At 40.1% G+C, this 23,800-nt stretch overlaps 1 protein-coding gene across 20 annotated transcripts in view; it reads left to right on the forward strand.

The window, feature by feature from the left end:
• The window catches only part of rbfox3a (RNA binding fox-1 homolog 3a), a 1,527,015-nt gene that overhangs the window by 234,906 nt on the left and 1,268,309 nt on the right, over positions 1-23,800 (forward strand). For 2 of the 20 annotated variants that reach the window (XM_072558492.1, XM_072558503.1), the window contains exon 1: positions 4,160-4,305. The exons of 17 other annotated variants lie outside the window; for them this stretch is intronic. The gene's annotated coding sequence lies outside the window, so the exon portion shown is untranslated. Of the gene's footprint in view, positions 1-2,843; positions 2,864-4,159; positions 4,306-23,800 lie in introns of those variants that run through there. One more of the 20 variants, XM_072558498.1, reaches the window with a different exon arrangement.

A 23,800-nucleotide genomic window follows, 5' to 3' on the forward strand; every position in this document is an offset into this window, starting at 1 on the left:
CAACAACAGGATAATTATGATTACAAATACACAAGGTGCCAGATTTAGAGGAGCAGAGATATTATCGAGGGTTGTTGGCTTGGAGAGAGTTGGGATTACTGAAACAGGGAGGGGAAAGATCATGAAGGGATTTGAAAACAGGTAAGAACTTTAAAAAGCTAATAGATTAGCTTAATCATAGTCCATTGACTGGGAGTCAGTAACTAGGGAACAGAACTTAGTGTAGGGCTTGAAAACAATGACTTTAGTATTTCCAGTCTAATAATTTATGAACAGTGAAGGAGCTGTTAGAGGTAGTTATAAGGTAGAGCCTGCAAACAAATAGGAACTGAAGCTAAGCCTGCAGAAGTCACCAAGTAGACATAGACTGTTTGTGGAATAGGAAATTCTGTTTCAGAGTTAAAGGTGCAGGGACTTGAAGAGCAGCCATTACAATTAGTTCTGTGGCTCTGAGGAGATCAGTAAGAGTGGAACCACAGGAGAATGTTGCCACCCAGCTGGTTGATGGTGAGGAGATGTTGGAGAGGTTAGTGTGGTGAATTAAGTCATTGGTTGCAGGCAGGTTGAGCAGGCGAAGGAAGGAAAATTTACCTGAGTCACAATAGTGGTCATAAAGGTGGAATGTGTGACTCTAATAAGATGAAGAGATGACTGAAAGCTGTTTAGGTTTTCAAGATGTACTAAAGGAACTTTTTTTTTAACCGAGGAAAGTAATGCAGAGAGGTGGAGAAGTTATGAAGGGAATTCCGGAATGTAGGGCCTTGGCAGCTGAAGGCACAACTACCATTGGTGGACTGATTAAAATGGGGACTGCTCCTTTGACAGGAATTAAAGGAGCTGAAATATCTGGGAGGATGTAGAACTGGTGGAGGCAACAAAGAAAGGAAAAGGCCAGGTCGTCAAGGTTAAGCAGTTAAGAAATTTGAGCGTTGTTTAACTGGAAGCTGGTGTAACTCAGCAAGGACAGGCATGATAGTAACCAAGATTTGATGCATTTTAAGAGGATGGACTACAGAGTTTAAAGGAGTTCAAGTATACAGAGGATAAGGTATGGGAGCCTGGCCAAGTGGGCTGCCTATTTTGAATTAGGATAGTTAAATCTTGAGGTAAGGAGACATGGATGAGAATTCAGCAGCAGAGAAGCTGAGGCAACGGCAGGTTTGGACAAGTAGCAGAGCTGATAAATGGCAATGTTACTGATGGTGAGGCTATGTGGTAGAAAGCTCAGAGTCAAATATAGCACTTAGGAAGATAATTGCCATGGAGATGGATGAAAGGTGTGTTTGCAACGTAATTACGAGTTGGTAAATCTTACTGATACACCAATGCCAGATGTGAAAATGGGAGGATCTCCTGATCAGCTGCATCTGATGTGAAGTGCTACTTCTCAAGTTATAACCTCTGATAACAGACTAGCAACCTGTTCCTGGAAAACCTAGCAATGGAGTCTGATATAAGATGTGCTTTATCTGCCTCAAATGCCTTCAGCGTGAGAAGAGAAAAGAAGACTTGGGTTGGAGGCAGAGAACCAGGGTTTTAAATAAGAAGTAGAACAAAATGTGTTGCTCAAAGGATGAGAAAGTGCCAATGGAGTAAGGCGCAGACTGGAATGAAACTTGGGTGGAAGACCCACATCACCACAACTGTCTGGGCAAAGCTGGTGGTGAAATCTATAACCAGAAAGCATAAACCCCTCAGCCATGTTTCCATCAAGCCATGGTATTGATACAATTATTGACAATAAATGTAACAACATTGAGTGAACCACCATTCTGAAGGGAGATACAGAGAGAAGTGGTGAAGGACTCACCAGTATGGGGTTGTTGACAAGATTAGCAGTGGCAAGGATAGGGAGGAAATTGGCAAGATCAGCTCCTCACTAGCACACCACATGGGAAAAGCAGATGGCAGTAGAATGGGTCAGTTTGAGGTTGCTACTTCCGAAGAGCAGGCAGCAACGGATGCCATGATAGGCCCTATGGAGAATAACAAGAAATAGAGAGAGAAGCCATAGCCTATTGAAGAACCAATCATACTAGGGACGGGGAAGCTGGCATGTTCAGATGTTGGGTAGGGATTTGGTGTGCGTAGTGAGTAAATTGTCAGAAGGAAAGAAAAGGAAGGAGGCTTAATGACAGTAGAGCAAAGAAAAAAGGGAGTAAAGCAGTAAAATGATTGACTTGGATCTGAAGCAGCAGCTAAGGAGTACACATAAATAGACATGGGGCAAACTAATCTATGCATTGCAGTACATTTCTGCAAAGAAAAACATCTCAATTCATACCTTCAGAATAAAGAGTTTGCTTCACAACAAAATCACAGTAACAATCTCACTGCATGAAGATAACCAGAATTAATTCACTGCAGCTGCTAATTATCTGCAAAAGCAAACCAGCAGCTGTTATCTAAATGGGGTAAAAGTGTTTACAGGTGAAGCACAGGGGATGGGGATAAAATAATAGCTTCTTCTTTGCTAATAATGATCAGATATTCCAAGTGAGAAAACCTGCAATTTCTGCATCTTTTGAGAAAATTAGCGCAGATATTGGAGATGAACAACAAACTGCTGATATGACCTGAATTTGGCCTTACGGGCCCATTTGGAAAAGAATGGAAAAGCTTGTATAATGAGGATTACAGTGCACCTGGTTATTGAAGAAGGGAAGGAGAAGAATTGCCTTGGTTTCAAAGAATCAGAACTCTCCTTGTGTGTGTGGCAAGGGCATCATTTGGAAAATGTCCATTTGTTGTGGTATGTGGTTTTGCTGTGTACGCCTGCAGATGTTGTACATATCCTATCATTGTTGAAGGATGATAGGTAAATAAATGGCTGATTTGTGTGGCTGGAGTCACTGATATAAAGGTAAGTGCCAAAAACAATGTGGTTTTGTTTGAATGACTAATCTACTGGATAGAAACTGAACTGTGCATAGAAATTCAAGCCTTTGTCTGGATTGCAATAGTTTTTGTGCATATTAGGTAGTGAGTGGGCACAGAATTCTGCTGCTGTGCCCCCATTGGGTTAGGATGATTTGCATAATAGCCAATTACATGGATATTTGTTTTAAATGTTGGGGATGTTTGTTTTTTTATATGTGTCTTTTTAGTTTTTTTTAAAATGTTAACCCTGAAATTCTTGTACTGCAAAATTGTGCAACTTCTGTCAAATTTATTCTGTCCAAATCAAGATTTTCTTTACCTGTAAGATATGGAGTAATGTTGAACTTGAGTTTAATTCAGCTCAGTGACTATTAAGCGTTTTAATCTGAATCTGGTCAGATGTAAATTTTGAAGGAATGAGGTAGCCATGTTCAGTTGTGCTCAAGGCAGCTGATATTCTGTGCTCTAGGTTTGAATATATCTTCCACATTGTTTGACAGTGTAAATTCTAATATTTGTTGCAATCAATCAGATTATCAGACTTTGTTAACCTATTGTTTGTGGGCAGTTGGTAATATTGCCTGGTGCATGCTGTGATTTTTCTTGTCCCCTCTCTCTCTCTCTTTTGATACAATAGGCTCTGATATTCAGCTGTGGAAAAAGAAAATTAATTTGCCCACAAGATTGTTCATGGCTTTCCCAAGAATACTTGAAAAGCGGCACATGTGGATGTTTAACACAAAGCAGAACGTGTGAACATGTTTAGTGTTGCGTTTATGAGTAGCTGTGAGTCAAGCGACTGAAATCTGAATACTTGAGCTTTATTAAGAATGTATACTGCACTAATTGAATTTGATTTCATTTCAATTGTTTGATAATTAAACCAAATTATCCTTGTAGTTTTTAATTGCCTAACATTTCGTTTTTATTTCCAAGGAGGGGGAGAAGATTTCATAGTTATTTTTAGGATGCTGGCTTTTTGCAGCCTGGTGTGCCCAGTTGCAACTTCAGTGTTCTGCAGCAGTGCCAGATAGCAGAGTGGCAGTGAGGTAATCGGCTGAAAAGCAGAGTTTTCTCTCCTGCTCCCTTTTTTTTGTTTTATTCTCCCTCTCCAGGATTGAGACTGTTCATACGTGGACACTTTTGAATGAGCCCTGTGTTTTACAGTCACCCTGAATGTGATGTCAGAGGAGGTGGCAGTGGTAGGTGATTGGTTGATGATTCTGGAGGGAGCAGCTGCCTTCAGCAGGTTGCTTCGGTTGATGATGTATAACAATGGGACAGGCAGGCGCTGAGGAGTGGGAGTGAGACGGGAATACTCATTAGTCACACATTTCCTACAGGGGAACAGGGACTCTTCCGTCAGCCAAGGAAGCGTGCAAAGTAAAGGTCAACTCGGTCACTTGATTGGCAGCACAGTAGCCGGTATGGTGCATTTTATTTTTACAATGAGGGGAAGGGCTCTGATTAATCACTTTTTAATAAGGGTTTTTAAAATCCCTTTAAAAGAGATTTTGGGGTTTTAAAAAGCTCAAAGTACATTTGAATGTTAATAATATCTTGTTATACACTGGCTACAAGAGATTTCACTTCAACTTTTACTGATATTAGCAGTGTTAATTTGTTACCATGATATTTAGCTGCTACAAGGAGTTTGTGGCTCAGCGAAGCATGTGTTCATGCCAGCACAAGCAGTACTGAAAAAATTGCTTAAGTTAGTGCTGAGGGTTTATTTCACAAAAACGTTTTCTTATGCCATACAAATTATGGCATGATTACTGAGGATCTGACTTCAGATAAGGCCTTCAACCTGAGATTAAATATTTGTCAGTTTCCTACCATTGATCAGACAAAAATTGGTGATTATGGTTTGCATGCAAGCTTGTTTTTAGAATCCACGTTCTGACTTGTATAAGCACTGGAAGGAATGATTCCTTCTATAAATATGATAAACTTCATCATTTTTCTGTTTTTTTTAACACTATGATTGAAATTCTTGTGAATAGTTAACGTGCAGACACTCGTGCATACAATTCTCGCATGCAGATACATAAAGTTGTCATGGGAAAACACAACATTAAATAGTAACCAATACCAAGCCTGTGTTCATCAGTGAAATAGCTGTCTTCTGGCAAGATGCTCTGTGTGGTAAATCTCCAATCAGCTGCTAGGAACGCTTTGAACAGTGGGCTAAATTAAGTTACTTGCAACTCTTACAGAAGGAAGTACTTTAAATAGAAATTCTTTTCTTCCTTCCCACTTTGCTGCAAGTTGAAAAACATAATGAACATGATGAAGGTTTGTATTAACATGTTTAAAAATGTTATTTCTCTTCTTCAATCAGAGCTCCTTCCCTTGATTTCCCCAGGCTTTCACAGCTATTCACCCAGGCTAAAGGCAGTATTCTTCCTCCACTAACAGTGGCAAGAACCACTCTGACCTTGTGCCTTTTCCTCTCATTAGGGAATAGCACGTTTACTGATGGCATGGCTAATATTGGGAATACAATGATTGTTCTCCCTCTCTGGACAGCATCTTGGAACTGCACTACACTGCTCAGTATCAGGAACTTTTAATGAGATTTTGGTCTAGATTTTGACGCCCTGCCAGAGGCAGGAATAGAAGTCAACAGGCACTAAAGATTCCTGCTTGTTCTTTTTGTCCTTACAATCCTTTTATCCTCAATCTCATTTCTCTCGGAGATAGGATGGGTGATTGGCAAAGGCACTCCAGCAGGTAGCCAAAGCTTGACAGCAGGGGATAGTTGAACTGCTTAGAGGCATCCTCCTGGCATCAGAGCAGGGAGAAAGCGCTCCTGACAGACTGAGAGTCCCTCCCTGCCTGGCTGGGTGTGAACTGACTGCAGGCTGTTCTGTATGGAGATTCCCTACTTCCCCTTTCCAAACCACACAATCGTATCCTGCTGCAAAGATCGCTTTAATGTTAGGTTTGAAAGTGTGTGAGAGTGGGCACCTCTATCATCAAGCTCCATCTCTTTCACTTGCCTGCATTGGCAATTGGCACTTCGAGGCCCTCCAGTTCTGAGAGCTTGTCTGCTGTCCTTCATTGGATGGCAAACTTGCCCACTAGCAACATCTGTCCCATTTTAACACAGTGGAGGCTTCCAATCCCCACATAACCCTGACAGCAGGGTTCAGATGTTAGCAAAGTACATGGAGCCCCTTGCAACTAAAATGCTAACGGGCAATACATTTCACTCCCTTTGCTTATGGTGGCTCTGTAGTTAGCACTGCTGCCTCACAGCATCAGGGTCCCAGGTTCGATTCCAGCTTAGGGCAACTGTCTGTGTGGAGTTTACACATTCTCCCCGTGTCTGCATGGGTTTCCTCTGGGTGCTCAGGTCTCCTCCCACAGTCCAAAGATGTGCAGGTCAGGTGAATTGGCCATGCTAAATTTCCCGTAGTGTTAGGTGCGTTCATCAGAGGGAAATGGGACTGGGTGGGTTGCTGTTCGGAGGGTCGGTGTGAACTTGTTGGGCCGAAGGACCTGTTTCCACACTGTAGGGAATTTAATCATTAATGAGCTGGTATGGAAACAAACTGCTGGAGAACCTCTCCGGGTCTGGCACCCTCTGTGGCGAGAGAAACTGAGTTAATCTTTCCAGTCCATTTTAGCACGCTTGCCTTCATTGCTCAGATCTTTTGAGTGTTGCAGTTGGGACGACGTGTTGGTGAGGCCTCATCTGAAGTACTGTGCACAGTCCTGGTCACCCTGCTATAGGAAAGATATTGTTAAGGTGGAGACAGTTCAGGAAAAATTCACCAGGATGTTGCCAGGTTTGAGATCTAAAAATAGATTGGAAAGGCTAGGTCATTTTCACTGGAGTGTAGGAGGTTGAGAGATAACATTATTCCAGTTTATAAAATCATGAGGGCATAGTCAAGTGAATGACTAGGTTCTTTTCCCTAGGGTGGGGGAGTTCAAAACTAGAGACATATTTTTAATGTGAGAGGAGACAAATTTAAAAAGGGCAGGAGGAGCAACTTTTCACATAATGGTCGATGCAGCTGCAATGTTTAAAAGACCTTTTGGATAAGCTCATAAATAGCAAAGGTTTGGAGGGATATAGGCCAAGTTGCAGGCAGGTGGGACTAGTTCAGTTTGGAACATGGTTAGCGTGGACTGAAGGGTCTGTTCCCATGCTGTATGATTCTATGACCTTTGGAACTGATCTGTTCATATTTGACTTAAAATGTTAACTCTCATTTCTCTCTGCACAGATGCTGCCAGGCCTGCCTACTTTCTGCAGTACTTTCAATTTTTATTTCAGATCTCCAGCATCAAGACTACATTTCTTTTGCTAACGAGCTGGTAATGGCCCATAAATGGGATAAATAGATTTGTTACCCTTGTAAGGCTGATGATGCATCAGTCTGATATTACAAGGGGCCTTCTATAGATGTTCAATAGTCCTGCTTGTTTCAAGCATTGGGCCACTTGCAATTCAGAAATTGGTGTCTTCTAACAAATACTGAATGGCAATTTGGTGGGAACTGGTTGAACTTGTGCAGTGCAGGCACTGGAGGGAAGATCTCCTGCAAAGGTGAAGATTGAGTTATTTTTGTGGGCATAACAAACACTGAAGTGGACTTCCAGGCCACAAAATTAATTTGTTCAAACATCTCCATCTCTGCTGCTTACCAATGCAGAATATATCCTCGATTTCTTGTTAAATCTGCTGACTGCTTCTTGTATTGGTACCCTGCGATTGCCTGGTGACGTGTAAGCGGAACTGGAACTTCAAAATCATAGGAATCACTTTGCTGCCAGATAGGCAGCCAACCATTGGCCAAACTGGACATTTCCAGAAGTTGACACCTAATTGAGGAGTTAAAGCAATGCAGGATCATATGGCAGAGGATAGTTAGACCAGGGTTTCCAGAGTTGATTAAATCCCCTTCTTAAACCATAAATTCTGCTCTAATAACTTCATTCCCTCAAAATAACTTTATATTTCCAGCAATTCAGGATTTCAGAAAGGTGGAATTGGTTGAGACCTGTGAAGTTATCAGCAGTACAATGGTTCTGCAGCAAATCCACTGGCAAAAAAATATAAGCATAGTGTGACAAGCTTACGTGAGAGAGTTTCCATTAAAGATATGACTTCATAATTTATAATGGGACTTGTTGGAGACTTGAAACTAAACTGAGACCACAGGAACTAAAGTTTTATCTTCAAGACTTTGTCACATTTTTTGGATAATTAGGTGAAGTCTTTGTTTCATTTTTGCTAGGTACTTAGATTTTTTTTTCATTTTTGCTTAGCTTTTGCAATAGTAAAGGAGAACTGCTGAACCTGATTTGTCAATTATATTCGTGACTTTGGACTAGTTGCATTTGCCTTGGGCATGTAATCCTAATGACAAGGTCTGTATCTGAGATATTCCTTTTAACAACCAGGAGACGAGTTACTGCCATAATGGAGAGACGCTTTATAATGGCAGAACTGCAGTTGTGGTACAACATAACCAAGACAAAGAAGACAACTGCATGCTGGAGATGACAGTAAAGATAAAACAAGAAAGGAGGGACTACACTAAAGTATTAAAATTGTTGGTAGAAATCAAAAATCAAATGTTATGCATTTTATACATTTCAAGTTTCAAACACAGAATATGCATTTTAGTTAAATAACTGCAAAATGCCGATGCTGGAGATCTGAAATATAAACAAAATGCTGGAGAAACTCAGCAGGTCTGGCAGCATCTGTGATGAGAAACAGAATCAACATTTCGAGTTCAACATGACTTTTTCAGAACTGACAGAGCCTGGGAACTGATAGTATTTATGCTCTTACCAAATGGGGAGAGGGAGCAAGTGGAACCGGTGGTGAGGGTGCCCAGAGCAAAAGGGAGTACTAATGGTAGTACAGGAGAGGTATAGAGATGCAAGATAAGTGTTAATAGTAGATGTGAGCAGTAGAGAATTAGCTCTGCTGATGTATATAAGGCACTGGAAGTATGGGGGTGTAATCAAATGGTTTTTCGTTATTGTTTTGCTAGTTGACATTTTGGTTCGTTGTGTATTGTCTAAACTTGCAATGGAAAGATTTTTGGATGGGAACTTAATGACAAGTTTATAAAGGTTAAATCAAATTTCTTTTGTCATTTGATGCATAGTGTAATTATGGACCTTTTACATATTCTGAATATACTGGAGCATAATTTTTATTATTCTAACCTACTATAGACCCATGAAAAGAAAAGCAAACAAATCTAATATATAAAAGCATTGAATGTGAAATGAAAGCTTTCACTGTTGTCTCTCAATTTGAGAATAATGTTACTCAGTTTCTGCTCTGGGAATTCATGTGACCGAACAGGCTGATTTTTCAATTCGGGCATAGGTCATCCCATGAAATAATGGGGTCCGGAATTCAGGATTTATTTTGTTTCTTTTTTTTCTCTCTCCTTCCCTCCTGCCAGTCTGCCTCATAATTAAGACATTGACACCAAGCATAATGCAATTTAAAGGACAAGTTGTAATCTATCAGCAACACATCAGATCATCAGAAAGATTCAATCAATAATTTGTGCCCGACATTCTCTGGAGTTGTTGGAAGGATCATCAAACAAATGCCAATGTTCTTCCTTAAAGCAGCTCCACAAACATTCAGGAAAACCACCCATTCCTTCAAAATGGACTGGACACTTGCTGTATGCTTTCCCCTTTTGATCCTTTTTTTTTTGTCTTGTTGTCTTGGGTTATCACTTGTTTCAGGGTAACCAGACCAAAAAAACACTGAAATAGAAAGTGCTGGAGAAACTCAGTTGGTCTCTACAGATGCTGCCTGACATGCTGAGTTCTGAGTTTCTCCAGCATTTTCTGTTTTCACTTCAGATTTCCAGCACATGCAGTTCTTTTTGTTTTTAATTAAAAATTTAGTTACTTGTCATAAATAGCCTCATTTTAGTTTGCTCCGACTTAAGTCTTAGTGCTTTTGGGAAGCTGCCAATATCCATTCATGATTAAATGGTAAGGGGATTCTGAGTTTCACCATAAACTGATGTGTAATGTCATTGTGATTCACCTTCTGATCAACCTACAGAATTGGAATAATTAGTGGACATCAATGGAGGAGATCCATTTCCTTTTTCCCTTTGTGCTAGTAGAGGAATGGAGAACTGTCATTTTTCTCATTTTATTAGAGAAATCCACCAAAGTAATCTTTTTAGAAGCAGCCAAACCCTGTTCTCGTGTGCTGAGATTTCAATGTGCTTGAGGTACAAACAGCAATGCCAAATAACACTGAATAAAGGGGATAAGATAGCTGATGCTATACTGGTTAAATTCAGTGTCTGGTGTGGATCTGTCTGGCACAGAATGCTCTATCACTAATTATTTTTTCCTTCTTCTGACTTCTTTTGTTAATATGCAGTGAAATGGGTACTGACTTCTTTTCCACATCTCTCCCAGATGATCATTCAGCTGTGTTGTAGCAGCAAGCAATTGGAATGCAGAGGCCAGCATAACCATGTTAACACTATTCTTGTCTGTTTTCCACTGGCCTGCTTGCAGAAGAGCTCCATGGATGGTAATCAAGAGGAGGCATACCAGTCTACTTTGTACTTTTTTTCTCATCCACGAGTCAATTGTAGAGCCACCTATTGCTATCCTAGCCAGGAGTGTCTGCCTTTGATATAGATTCTGGATTAGTGGTGCTGGAAGAGCACAGCAGTTCAGGCAGCATCCAAGTAGCTTTGAAATCACCGTTTCGGGCAAAAGCCCTTCATCAGGAATAAAGGCAGTGAACCTGAATCTGGTTGCTTCAGTGCTGATAATCCTTGATGGCCAAATTTATTGATCTTTGTTTTCTATATCTTAGATGTTCTCTTGATTTAAATAAGCTACTGGGGTTGTACGGTGGCTCAGTGGTTAGCACTGCTGCCTCATAGCGCCAGGGATCCAGGTTCGATTCCAGCCTCGGGCGACTGTCCGTATGGAGTTTGCACATTCTCCCCATGTCTGTGTGGGTTTCCTCCCATAATCCAAAGATGTACAGGTTAGGTGGATTGGTCATGCTAAATTGCCCAGTGTTCAGGGATCTGTTGGTTAGATAGGTTAGGGGAATGGGTCTGTGTGGGTTACTCTTCAAAGGGTTGGTGTGGACTTGTTAGCTCGAGGTGTCTGTTTCCACATTGTAGGGATTCTATTCTATACTGGAAAGAGCATTTCAGTGAAATGGTTTATCTCCATTGGGCAGCTTTGATCAAGCATTCGAGAACTTTTCAAGGAAAATGGCTCAATGAGTATCCAGTGACTCCTGGAAGATCAATGTGTTGATATTTAAAGACCATATCCTGCTCCACTGTAATGCTTTCATAATGAATATCAACAAGATGTTGAACTATCTAGATGCACCTGTCAAATATGACTGCCTGATGAAGGTGCTGAGGGTTGTCAGCATCTGTGAAACTGTGCTGTAGCATCAGTCAATGCATTCAGGAGAGGAAGAGAAGATAAATTGGAGCTGAGATAGAAAATCATTACCACTGATTAACATAAAGGCCATAACATGTCAAGTTAAACATTTGAAAGTACACTTCATCTACAAACTTGGATTTACATGTTTAAATAATTCAACTTTTGACCCAATTTAGAATTCTGTTTTTGGGAAACATCCATCAAGAAAATAGAATGTTTTTATTTTATCTAGCTGCTTGACTTTCCATCTAATTTAGAATGTTTTTTCCTCATGATTATTACATGCTTTGCATCTCAGAATGTCTTAATCACTTTTTTGACTGTCATTTAAGGCATATTTACTTGGTCTGTTTCCTTAAGAGGCTATGAGATGACCTGATTTATTTTTGAGTACACTACATAGTCAAACATATAAAATCAAACGTTAGGTCGATTTCACTTGTACTAAAGTATGATCATAACCTTTTTTTTCTCTATTTGCTGCATGGTTCATTTGAAGAATCCACTTCAAATATGCATTTGTTTGTAGTCAGTTGAGACCAGAAGACTGAGAGGCTGGAACTTACTCCCGGGCTAAGCTCTGACAGCATGGCAGACAGTGTAATTATAACAGTCTGGAAAGAATGAACAAGTTACATCACTTTGTCTTGAAAGAAGGCTGAGGAATGGCTGGCCAGGTTCCTCAATTATGCAAGCTTTTGATGGGCAGAATGCTGGACTGTCCCCACCCTCGGGTTAAAAAACAAAACCCAGAATTATTTCTGGGTTCTGAATCCATCCCCAGGGGTGAAACAGTTGTTGGGATTTTTGTGTGCATGATTAACATAGATTCTCTGTCTAACTAATGGAAGCAGAGTGTTCTTGAATGTGGAAGGCCTTCCAAACTTGAAAGGAGCAATGGGTGGTAATGGAAGCCGAGAGAGAGAGGGTATTTCAACATTGAAGCACTCTTCCTTTCAAATATTTTCATCTTCAATGAATTATTTAAAAGCAGGACAAAACAGTGAGAACTCCTCTAGAGAGCAGCCTGTGGTTATTTCTGTCACAGGAATATTCCTCTCTGGCCTACTCACGTGCTGGTGCTGCTAAGTGCCCATTTCTAGGCCCCTACACTGATCCCTGCCAGTATAAGAATGTGGAAGCTGACTGGAAAATGCCATTCTGTCTTCCTGTCTTACCTTCAGTTTGGCACAAAAATGAGCCCACTCAAGTCAAGTTAGATGTACTGCCTGTCACGATTCTGTCGCTGCAAAGCTAGTCTGGAAGCAGAATGGAGCCCAGGAACTGGCACAGTGGCTAGAAGAGTCAATTTTCCACCCTTAATGCCTTCAATTCCCATCTTGGTGACAGTCAAAAAAATCAGATCCAGATATTGTTTCCACTTTTGGGAAAGCAAAGCTACAGGCTACAGATGATTTATCATAATGAATTCAAATACATATTTCAGAAGAAACTTTTTTTCAGCCAGGGTGTTGGCTTAATATGGAATTCTCAGGAGTAGTTGAGGAGTTGCGCAGATAACCATATAAGGGAGAAGGAAATTGGTGCTCTTAACTGAGCCATGTATAAATTGGCATAGGGCAAATCAGATTAAAATGTTTGTGGGAGACGTGGCTTCTGGTTTGTGGGGCACTGGCTCCAAGACTGGAGAAAGTGAGATTTGTGCCATTGGTATTTGCCAGCACCTTAACCATGCAGGACCCACTGCCTTGCAAGCTGTATAACTAGGGGGGAAAAAAGAGTTTTAAAATAAGTGAATGTGCAAGTACAAATAAATTAGGATGATCTGGTAGCCTTGAAAGAATCATGGCTCCAGAATGGCAAGGATTGCTACCTGGATCTTGAAGGCTACCAGACATTTAGGAAGGGTAAGAAGCTAGGAAAGGTGGGAGGCATCGCTTTGTTAATTAATAGGTCATTATTTCTATTGCACTAATGTCATTTAAGTTCAGGATCAAGGATGCAGAAACCATCTGTGGAGAAATTATAAAAGCAAGAAGTTACCAATGGGAGTGATGTACAGACCCCTGGGTAGTAACCTCCTAACAAGATGGACATAAATGAAGAAATAACTTGTGCCTTTCAGAAGGTCATGACAATAATCATGAGAGATTATAATCGACATAGACTAGAACAGCCAAAATGTTAAAGGTAGCCTTGATGAGAAGTTCAGAGACAGTTTTCAAGAGAGAGAGAGTTTCTTAGCACAAAGTTCTGGAATGGGCTAGAGAGCAAGATATACTAGACCAGGTGTTGGACAACAACATAAGATCTCATAGCGAAGCTACCTACAAGGGAGCAGTGACCATTTTCATGTTTGAATTTTATATGCAGCTTAAGGGCACTAAGTGCCAGACTGAGATTTTCATTAAACTGAGCATTGGTCCTCTAGAAGGTACGTCGAACATATATTTTGCATCAGTCTTGGCTACGGATGACATAAGTAATGTCCCAGGGGCATTGATTAAATCAAGAAATGGAGTGGAGGTAAGAACTCAAATTATTCTCACCAGAGAAATTGAACTAAATGAATTGTTTTAACTGAGAGTTGATAAGAGCCTGGGCACTGATGGATTTCCTTCTAAGGTATTAAAAGAAACAGCTAGTGGGATAGTTGATGCATTGGTTTCAATTTTCCAAAACTCGAGATTCAGTGAAGGTGCCATTGATTGTAACGCAGCAAATGTAATTCCATTCTTCAAATAGGGAGCCAGGCGATTACAGTCAATTTGTTTAAGCTGTGTCATAGGAAAAATGTTAAAGTTAATAATCAAAATTATAAAAGTGCTCTTGGACAATTTCATGGTCATCAAACAGAATTAACATGATTTTATGATACATAGGCGATCTTTTTGAAGAAGTAATATGTGCTATGGAGAATGTATTTAGATTTCAAGAGGCATTAGATATAGTGCCATATCAAAAGATAATGCAGAAAGAAACACCTCATGATTTACAGGATAGCATGTTGACATGGAAGGACAATTGGCTGGCTAACAGGGAGCAGAGGCAAGGCATAAATGGATTTTGTTTTTACATTGGCAAGACCTAATGAGGGCTAGGACTTTAACAGTTTCTAATTTATATAAGTGTAGGAATAGAAGGTAGAGTTGCCAATGTTGGTGATGACACAAAGATGGATAGGAAAGTACATCGAGAAGACAATATGTTGGCTACAAATATGATATAGATTAGTTAAGTCAGTAGGCCAAGATTTGGAAAATAAACTATATAAATGTGATTTTTCTCAAAAATCAAGCATATTATCTAAAGATTGAGGGGTTGCAAAGCTTTGAGATGCAGAGGAATTTAGATGTCCCAGTGCATGAATTAGAAAGGTTAATATACAAGGACAGCTAATTAATGTTATTTCAAGGTCAAATCAGATACAAAAGTAGGGAGGTTATACTTTAGTTGTGTTGGACATTTCTGAGACCATATCTGGAGTATTGTGCACAGTATGGTTTCCTCTTTTTTTTTGAAGGAGGGGTATGCATGCATTTGAAGCTGTTCAGCGAAGTTCTCCAAAATAGGGGTATTGTCATTATAAGGTAAGATTGGACAGGCTAGGCTTGTATCTGCTTGATTTAGCAGAGCAAAAGGAGACTTTACTAAAAGCTAAAAGCCAGAGGGGACTTTGTGGAATTGTGGAGTGGATTCTTTTGGAAGAACAGGAACTAGGTGTTGCTGATTAAATATAAGGGGGTACTCACTTAAAGCAAGAGAAGGTGATTTTTTTCTTTTCTTGTCTGTCTCAAGGTTGTGAGTCTTTGGAACTCATTTCCTGAAACACAAAAAGCAGAGTTTTTGAACGTCTTTTTTTTAATTAAGCAAGAGGTGATTGGATTATTGGTAAGCAAGGGGGAATGAAAAGTTATCAGGGATGGGAGGAATACGGATTTAATATGATCTTATTAGATGGTAGAGCAGTCTTGAGTTCAATGCCTTATTCCTGCCCTTAGTTCATGTGTACATAAAGTGAGCAAAGATGGGTGGAGCATGATGCTGGTATGGACTGGTTGGGCAAAATGGAAGATCTTGTGTGCATACTCTATGTAATTCAACGTAGGACTATTTGTTAGTTCAATAAAGTGGGAATGTGAAAGAGTAGTGCAGCCTTCAGGGGCCCATTATGGGAACTGACTAAATTCCTGCGGTGGAATCTAATAATGAAAATGTTCCAATTGAGGTGAGCTGATCATAGTTGGAACTCTGTTGCTTTGACAACGTTGTATTTCAAACAGAAAATAACTTTGGTTTGATGCCAGAAATGTAACATCAATTCTTATTTTAGTTTATTTTACAAACTGGTTTTCTTGACAAGCTACCATGGGAGTTAGTTTGTTTAGAAAAATTGAAGCTGTTTTATTTCAAATTCCTGACATTTATGTTTGTTTTTATATATGTCTTCCATATTCTGTTTCTACATTTTTTTGTGTGTGCTATACAAATAAAGCTGCACTTCAAACAGTTCAGTCATGTATTAGCACATGATTTTACTGCTTACCTTTGAACTGACTTCTTAGGGTGAACCTTTTATGAGACTATCAATGACAATTAATGCAAAAATATTGCCACTCAATGCTTTGAATGTAAATTAATCCCAGGCATGTAGCTAATCTGTTAAGACAATAGCTTTGCCTTGATGAATGGTGAGAACTTAAATGAAACGGCAAGGACATCTGTCCACTTCAGGATTAAAAACTGTGTCTGGCAGTGCTCAGTACTGCTAGTGTGAATAAGGCAAATCGCTCAGGAATCTAAACTGATTTAATCTCAGCAATTCTAAGAGGTCAGTTTGTACAGGTAATATTAAGACTTCAGAAACAGAGTTTTCGATCCTTCTACTTTGATATTGAAGGGTGCATATTCCTAAGGGCTCAATGCAGGAATGAACTAGTTCTGATTCTGTCTGGATGGTTCAAATGTGCATACTTAAGTTCTAATTTAAAACTGTGCTGTGATTGTAAGCAGACTTGAAACCAGTAAAGAGTCTGCACAAGATTATATTAACTATGGTCCTGTTTGATTATTAGACAGATGTAAAGCATGCTTGGTTTACACTTGTTATACCAACCAACAAGCTGTTATATCATGGTACACTGAATCCTCTTAAAGTTTCCATAGATTTTATTCCCAATACCTGATAGCTCTATTGGTTTAATGGTTTGTGGAACTTTCTTTTTTCATTAACATCACAGAAAAGTTGTAATTGTTGAAGCTATCCCACTCTTTCAATTTGATGCAAAGCAGTTTTTTTATGCAAGATGGAAGTGACAGTCTAGCTTTGCTGTCAGACACTCCCATCTAATAGCTGGGTACAATAGCATCAAAGTGATGTGAGACCTTTCCATTACAAAATCATATCTCACAATATTTAACTTTACTTCAACTTCTGTGGACATTTGCGATGTCAGAAGTAACCATCTATTAGATCACATTTAAAAGTAAAATATTGCAAGGAATGTTCTTTTTTTTAAAAAAATGAATCAATATTTTGTATTTGTCTGGCTTTCGTTCTCATTTTTGGTGCACTTTTGGCTGAATTTTCATTCCAAGGCAGAAGAAGGTTGGCTGGTCAGTTATTTTCAGTGACCAGCCAACATGCCAGTCTGTGAGCCTCTGATTTATTTTCAGGAAGCTGGCTGCTGGGGATGGTAGTTGATACAAGGTAGTGTAGTCAATGGAAGTACAAAGTGGAAGCACTATTCATGTACCATATGGATTTTCCAGATTTTGAATCAACACCACTGCTCCCCACCTCCACCCTCATCCCTAATCATGTGGAGTCCAAGGTGGGAAGGGATGGGATGGGTATGCCTGATGATCAAGGTCACTTCTGCAAAACAGCCCGTTATGTTTGCGCTGGATTCAAAGCGACTTCTAGTTGTCATTCTGTCTTTAATGTGGCAATAGATACCAGCTATAGTTTGAGCCATTTTGGTCTGCATTTCCTTCTTGAGGCATCCTTGCAGTCCTCTACTTACAGTGGCAGTACCTTCCTCATCCACTGGGGTTCCCAGACATCCCAGCACTCCCATTGACCCCTCACCCCACCCTCCAGCTGCACACCTAATTGAACAGGGCTCCTGGAAGTGGCCTCATAATTGGCCCCGCCTCAAATCTCCTTGAGGTAGCTGCAGTGGCTATCCTGGGATCAAAATTCAGCCTTGTGTCAGAATTCAAGTCAAATTCATCCCCTTCACTCACCAGTTTATTCTGTCTTTCTCTTCCTTAATCCCTACACCATTCACATTTTTTAGTCTGACAAATAGCTGAACATGGAGCTTCTTTGTGTTTGACATTACTGAAAAGTGGGCAGTTCTGTTATACAGTGTAATTACCTGCTGCACATCATGCTTTATTTCCACAGTGGTGTAGCTGAGTAGGTCTTATTTGCATTATGATTACTGTACTTGCCCAATGGCATTGTCAGAGTAATCAAAGTTAAAGGAAGACTTTGCTATCTTGGGATTTATAAATAACTTCTGATTTTACTTGATAGCTTTTAGCTTTAGCTACTTGCATAAATTGATAATGTGTGATGTTATTGGAATAAACTGAATCAAGTTAAACTCCTGTTTCTTTTTAAACACTGGGTACAGTTGTCCATTTGCGGTTTTTCTTTGTCTGAGAAGACATTTGTGTTTGGAGAAAGTGAGGACTGTAGATGCTGGACATCAGAGCTGAAAAAATGTGTTGCTGGAAAAGCGCAGCAGGTCAGGCAGCATCCAAGGAGCAGGAGAATCGACGTTTCGGGCATAAACCCTTCAGGAATTGTATTTGAATGGTAAAGGGGATGCAAACTACTAATATGGGATTAAAGTATTAGTTAATTTGAAGAAAGGCTGCTTTTCCTGTATTGAAATGTAAGGAAAGATGAATATTAAAGTACCCATCCCAATATGAAAATAGGATGAACACTTTTTTAAATTTAAAAAGTAAATCGATGTTATGAAGTTAACCATTCAGGCACCAATTTCAAAAGACATAAATCTTAAATCTTCCAGGCAATTATCCACCAGTGTTTACAATCTTATAAAACAGGGTCCACATCATTTTAGGAAGGCTAGGTGAAGAAAGCAACACTGTTTCAACTGTGATTATCTTGTATATTTGAACACATACACGTTTTTCAAGTGTGATACTTTGTCAAAAAAAAAGTTTCTTTTCTATCGAGGAATGATAGAAAACTTCCACTTTAAATACGTTAAGGCCTTTGTGCCCTTGCACGAATCTCTTTTAGTCAAGCTCTTTAATAATACTTTGGTTGTTTTTTAAAAGAATTTAACAATACTTTTAATGTTATTTAATGACAACATCACGATCCTTCATACTTCCGAAAATACAGCTCAGTATATGTAAGGTTCTAATTTCAAAATTGTGTGCTAACAGCAGAGTCTTTTAATTTATCATGCTGTCAAAAGAATGAAAAGCTGCTCCATCTTAATTATGTTACTTTCACAACATTTTTAATCATGTGTAATGTTCCTTTGCAGATGGTTATAGGCAAAAACCTGTGCATACTTGAATTTAAAATGCAGTCCTGTTTCCAATCAATCCCTGGTCAGTATTCTTGAGATTGCAGAATGCAGGTAAATGTTTAAATTTAGATTCCTTTTCAACTGTGCTGATTGTTCTCATGTCATGTGAGCAATCTGCTGTTGTTGTGGGTATGATTCCCATGAGTGGGAAGGCTGAAAGGCATAGTATGCTATCTGCATCTGGTTGTACAATGCTCTAACAACTGCAAACATGTGTTTGGGCCATTGGTATATACCCTCTGACTAGCTCTCTTTATTTGCTCTGAATACTTTTTCTGTTTCAGTTGAATGTGTCTTGTGATGCGCAAAAGGTGAAAAACTGGATGAGCCCAGCACCACCTTGACTTCTGTCTCACCTCTGCACCCCTACTAATCAGACCTCCCTACAGGACTGACCATGCACATGTAATCATTGAGATGTCCAGACCCTTCAGTCTAACTCCTCCCTGCTGACCAGATATTCCATATTAATGTATTACCGTTCTTGAAGAAATGACTCAATTTCGGATGCTCAACTTTGCAGGCAAACTTATTTGAAAAGATAGATTTACTTGTATGCACAGCCACATGCCAAAAGGTGTCTGTGTCCTGCAAGCATGTATTTCCAGTGACTTCTCGAACTGGGTCATCTGGTTGGTGAAAAAGTGTACAGTCAGAATTGGGTTTGTGGTCAGGCAGTAGATGGAGTCTGCAGGTGACATATTTACACTTTTTAAAGGAAATTAGATAACCATGTGAAGGTGAAAGAAGTTTTTAAAATGTGCTGAAGGTATTGGGTGAAGAGGGATTGGAGAAGGCTTACATGCCTCAGGCATATTGTTAAGATTTCCTGGGCCAAATGGCCTGCTTCTGTGCTGTAAAATGTATAAATTAATGCACTTGCACCACACCACATAACAACATCACTTACCCTGGCTTCAGTGACAAGAGTACACAACCCTGCCGAATTTGGCTTTGTGGAATATCTTTCATTACTTGATATATTGTCGAGAAAGAATAAAAACTAATAGCATGTTCTGTCTTCTCCAAATTGCAAATAATATAATTGAGCTAAATTGCTTGCCACCACTCCAATTCTTAGTTCAGTTTTGGCTTGATAGTCTTCAAAGCGTTAATCACCAGCTGTTAAATTTGACAACGGCACAATCTGGGTTAATATTTTGAGTAGTTTTTGATCTAAAATCAGTTAAGTAAGGAATTGCCATAAGTGAGGGGATGGGAATATTCATTTGATAGAGATTTGCTTTTCACTGGATGCATGTAGCCTGTTCAGTTTCTTCCCTGCATACATTTTTTTGAAGACCATTAAATACAAAATAGTTTATCACAAGGGTACTTTGGGACACACAAGCATTTGAGGCTAACACTTGTATTTTGGGGGTTCTATCAACATCATGACTATGCCAATTTTCATAGTTGTGAGTCTGCTGACACAGAACATAGAACATTACAGCGCAGTACAGGCCCTTCGGCCCTCAATGTTGCGCCGACCTGTCATACTAATCTGAAGCCCATCTAACCTACACTATTCCATGTACATCCATATGTTTGTCCAATGGCGACTTAAATGTACTTAAAGTTGGTGAATCTACAACCGTTGCAGGCAAAGCATTCCATACCCTTACTACTGAGTAAAGAAACTACTTCTGACATCAGTCTTATATCTATCACCCCTCAATTTAAAGCTATGCCCCCTCATGCTCGCCATCACCGTACTTGGAAAAAGGCTCTCCCTGTCCACCCTATCTAATCCTCTGATTATCTTATATGTCTCTATTAAGCCACCTCTCAACCTTCTTCTCTCTAATGAAAACAGCCTCCAGTCCCTCAGCCTTTCCTTGTAAGACGTCCCCTCCATACCAGACAACATCCTAGTATATCTCCTCTGCACCCTTGCCAAAGCTTCCACATCCTTCTTATAATGCGGTGACCAGAACTGTACACAATGCTCCAAGTGTGGCCGCACCAGAGTTTTGTACAGCTGTAGCATAACCTCATGGTTCCGGAACTCGATCCCTCTATTAATAAAAGCTAAAACACTGTCTGCCGCCTTGACAACCCTGTCAGCCTGAGTGGCAACTTTCAAGGATCTGTGTACCTGGACACCAAGATCTCTGTGCTCATCTACACTACCAAGAATCTTATCATTGGCCCAATACTTTGCATTCTGGTTACTCCGACCAAAGTGAATCACCTCACACTTGTCCGCATTAAACTCCATTTGCCACACCTCAGCCCAGCTCTGCAGTTTATCTATGTCTCCCCGTAACTACAACATCCTTCGTCACTATCCACAACTGTGTGTATGCTCCTAATTTAATACTGAGAGAATCTAGTTGAGTGAAGAAGAATTTTTCAGTCTAAAGGGGCAGGATTGCATCAGGTTGGCCTCGACCTGAGCACTGTAGCAGTGGCATACTGCATCCAGTGCACTACCCACACCCATCCAATCACTCAAATTATATGAGCTGCAGGATATATGACAGGCAGCTGGCTCAACCATGGGTCAATTGAAGCTCTTGTGGCAATTGAAAGTTACCTTGTTTGTAAAGGTTTACCTGCAGCAGGGAAGACCCAGCGCATGATGTCCAACTTGCTGAATAAAAGAGGAGATTTCTGATAGATCAATAGAAACAAAATGAGCAATTGAGCACCTGAGCAATTACAGAGAATGTGAATGACAGTAGCTTACATTTTTGTTTTTCCAAGCCAGTGATTATATCTTATATTCACATTCAAAAATGCACTTTTTGAACAGTTTCTCATCCACAGAAATTTATGCATTGAGTTAACCATTGCATTATGGAACAGGGATCCGTGGAGCTCTTGACATCAATCTCTTACACATCTCCAGTATGAATCATGACATTTTCAGTACAGAAGGGAGGCTATTTGACCCACTGTATCTGTACCAACTCCCAAAAGAGCTACCCGCCTAATCCTACTCTCCAACCTGATCTCCATAGTGCTTAAACTTCAGCACTTTTTCAATTATATATCAAGGTCTCTACTGAAACCTCCTATGGAATCCACCCGTCACTGTTATCCCAGGTAGCACATTCCGAACCCTATCAACACTCTATTTTTCTGTATTAAAGTGACACAAAGAGCTGACTGAATGGGAGGACATAAAGCTGGGGCAACAGCAGCTGTTATAGATTTTCTGTTGATAAGACAATGACCTCCTGGTGACTGGCTTCTGTCTCCATCATTGGTTCAACAGCTCTTTTTTTCAAAAAATGAAACCAAGAATAATGGCCATTGTTGGTTCTACAGGAAGTCAGATGCAGCAAACATGGAGGAAGCCCAAGAACAAGGTAAATGGGCTGTCTTGCCAGGGCCAGTCAGACATTCCCCAGCAAGCTGGGGGAGAGTAGCCATATCTGAGAGTATCAGAGGGTGGTGTTACTCAGCAGGGACAGCTCTCCAGGTGCCCATTCAGGAGACCACCAGCTTTACCAGGTGGTAGCTGGACACGACGGACTTTAGTCAATTACCGTTTGGGGAGATCATTATCTAAACTCCCTGTCCCTGAATGAATGGCAGCAAGTGTGGAAGGCAACAGACACTTTAACCATGCTGCCTAACCAACTTCCACCACCCCACACCACTTTCCTCATCTTCATTCCTGATCCCTGCCCAGGCCTTTGGGCTAGATTAAATTCTACCCACAATATGTATTTTGATGAGGGAGAATAAGGAACCATCATTGCCAAAACCAATTTAATTAGAGCAAGAAAACCAACTTGTCTCTGTTCCAAAGCAAAATTCAGTTAAATATGCATCAAAATGATACTCCCCCGTGAGAATAAAAGCCAAACCTAAAAATAAGGAATCTGATGCGTTATTCTGTCAATCCATCCCACAGACTCCAAGGACATCCTTACAGGAGTTCCTCAGGGGAGTGTCCAAGGTACAATTAACTTCAACTGCTTCATCAATGATAGTCCCTCCATTGTAATGTCAGAAGTGGAGAATTTTGCTGATTGTGCAACTATGTTCAACACCATTTGTGACTCCTCATGTGAAGCAATCTGTGTCCCAATGCAGCAAGATCTGGACAATATACAAGCTTAAGCAAATAATTACCAAGTAACATTTGCGTCACACAAGTGTCAGGTAATGACCATCTCCATCAAGAGAGAATCTAATCTATCATTCCTTGCTATTCATTGGTATTACCATAGCTGGAATCCTCATATCATCAACCTCCTGGGCATTAGCATTGACTTAAAACTGAACTGAATTAGTGAATTATAAATCATGGCTACTGGGGCAGGTCAGAGACTGGAATATCTATATCAGGTAACTCACATCCTGTTTCCCCAAAACCTGTCCACCAACTGTAAATCACAAGTCAAGAGAATAGTGGAATATTCTCTATTTACCTTTTACCTAATGAGTATAGCTCCAAACACACTTTTTTTCAAAAAAAAAGCTTGACACCATATGGTACAAAACAGTTACCCAGTCTACTGCCTTGAACATTCATTCTCTTCGGGTAATGCACATTGGCAGCAGTGTCTATGATCCACAAGATGCAGTGTAGCAACTCACCATGTTCCTTTGATTGCATCTTTATAAGCCTCTAAGCCTAGAAGGACAAGAGAAGCAGATGCCTGTGAATAGTAACACCTATAAATCCTTCATCAAGCCAAGTACCATACTGATTTATAAAAAATATTGCCACTCTTTTGCTGTCTGTGGCTCAAGAATTATGAAACACTGAGAATTGCCTCCTAACAGCACTGGATGTACCAACAACACATGGACTGGAGCACTTCAAGGTGGCAGCTCACCATCCCCTTAAGGGCAATGTGAGATGGGTTACTGATGTTGTCCTAGTCAGAGATACCCATATCTAATTTTGTTTTTAAAGGGAAGGATTTCTAGTGAAAACTGATCCTCATAAATTGTTTTCTTGTTATGAC

This window comes from Chiloscyllium punctatum, chromosome 39 (assembly GCF_047496795.1).
Source record: "Chiloscyllium punctatum isolate Juve2018m chromosome 39, sChiPun1.3, whole genome shotgun sequence".
In the NCBI taxonomy this organism is placed as follows: domain Eukaryota; kingdom Metazoa; phylum Chordata; class Chondrichthyes; order Orectolobiformes; family Hemiscylliidae; genus Chiloscyllium; species Chiloscyllium punctatum.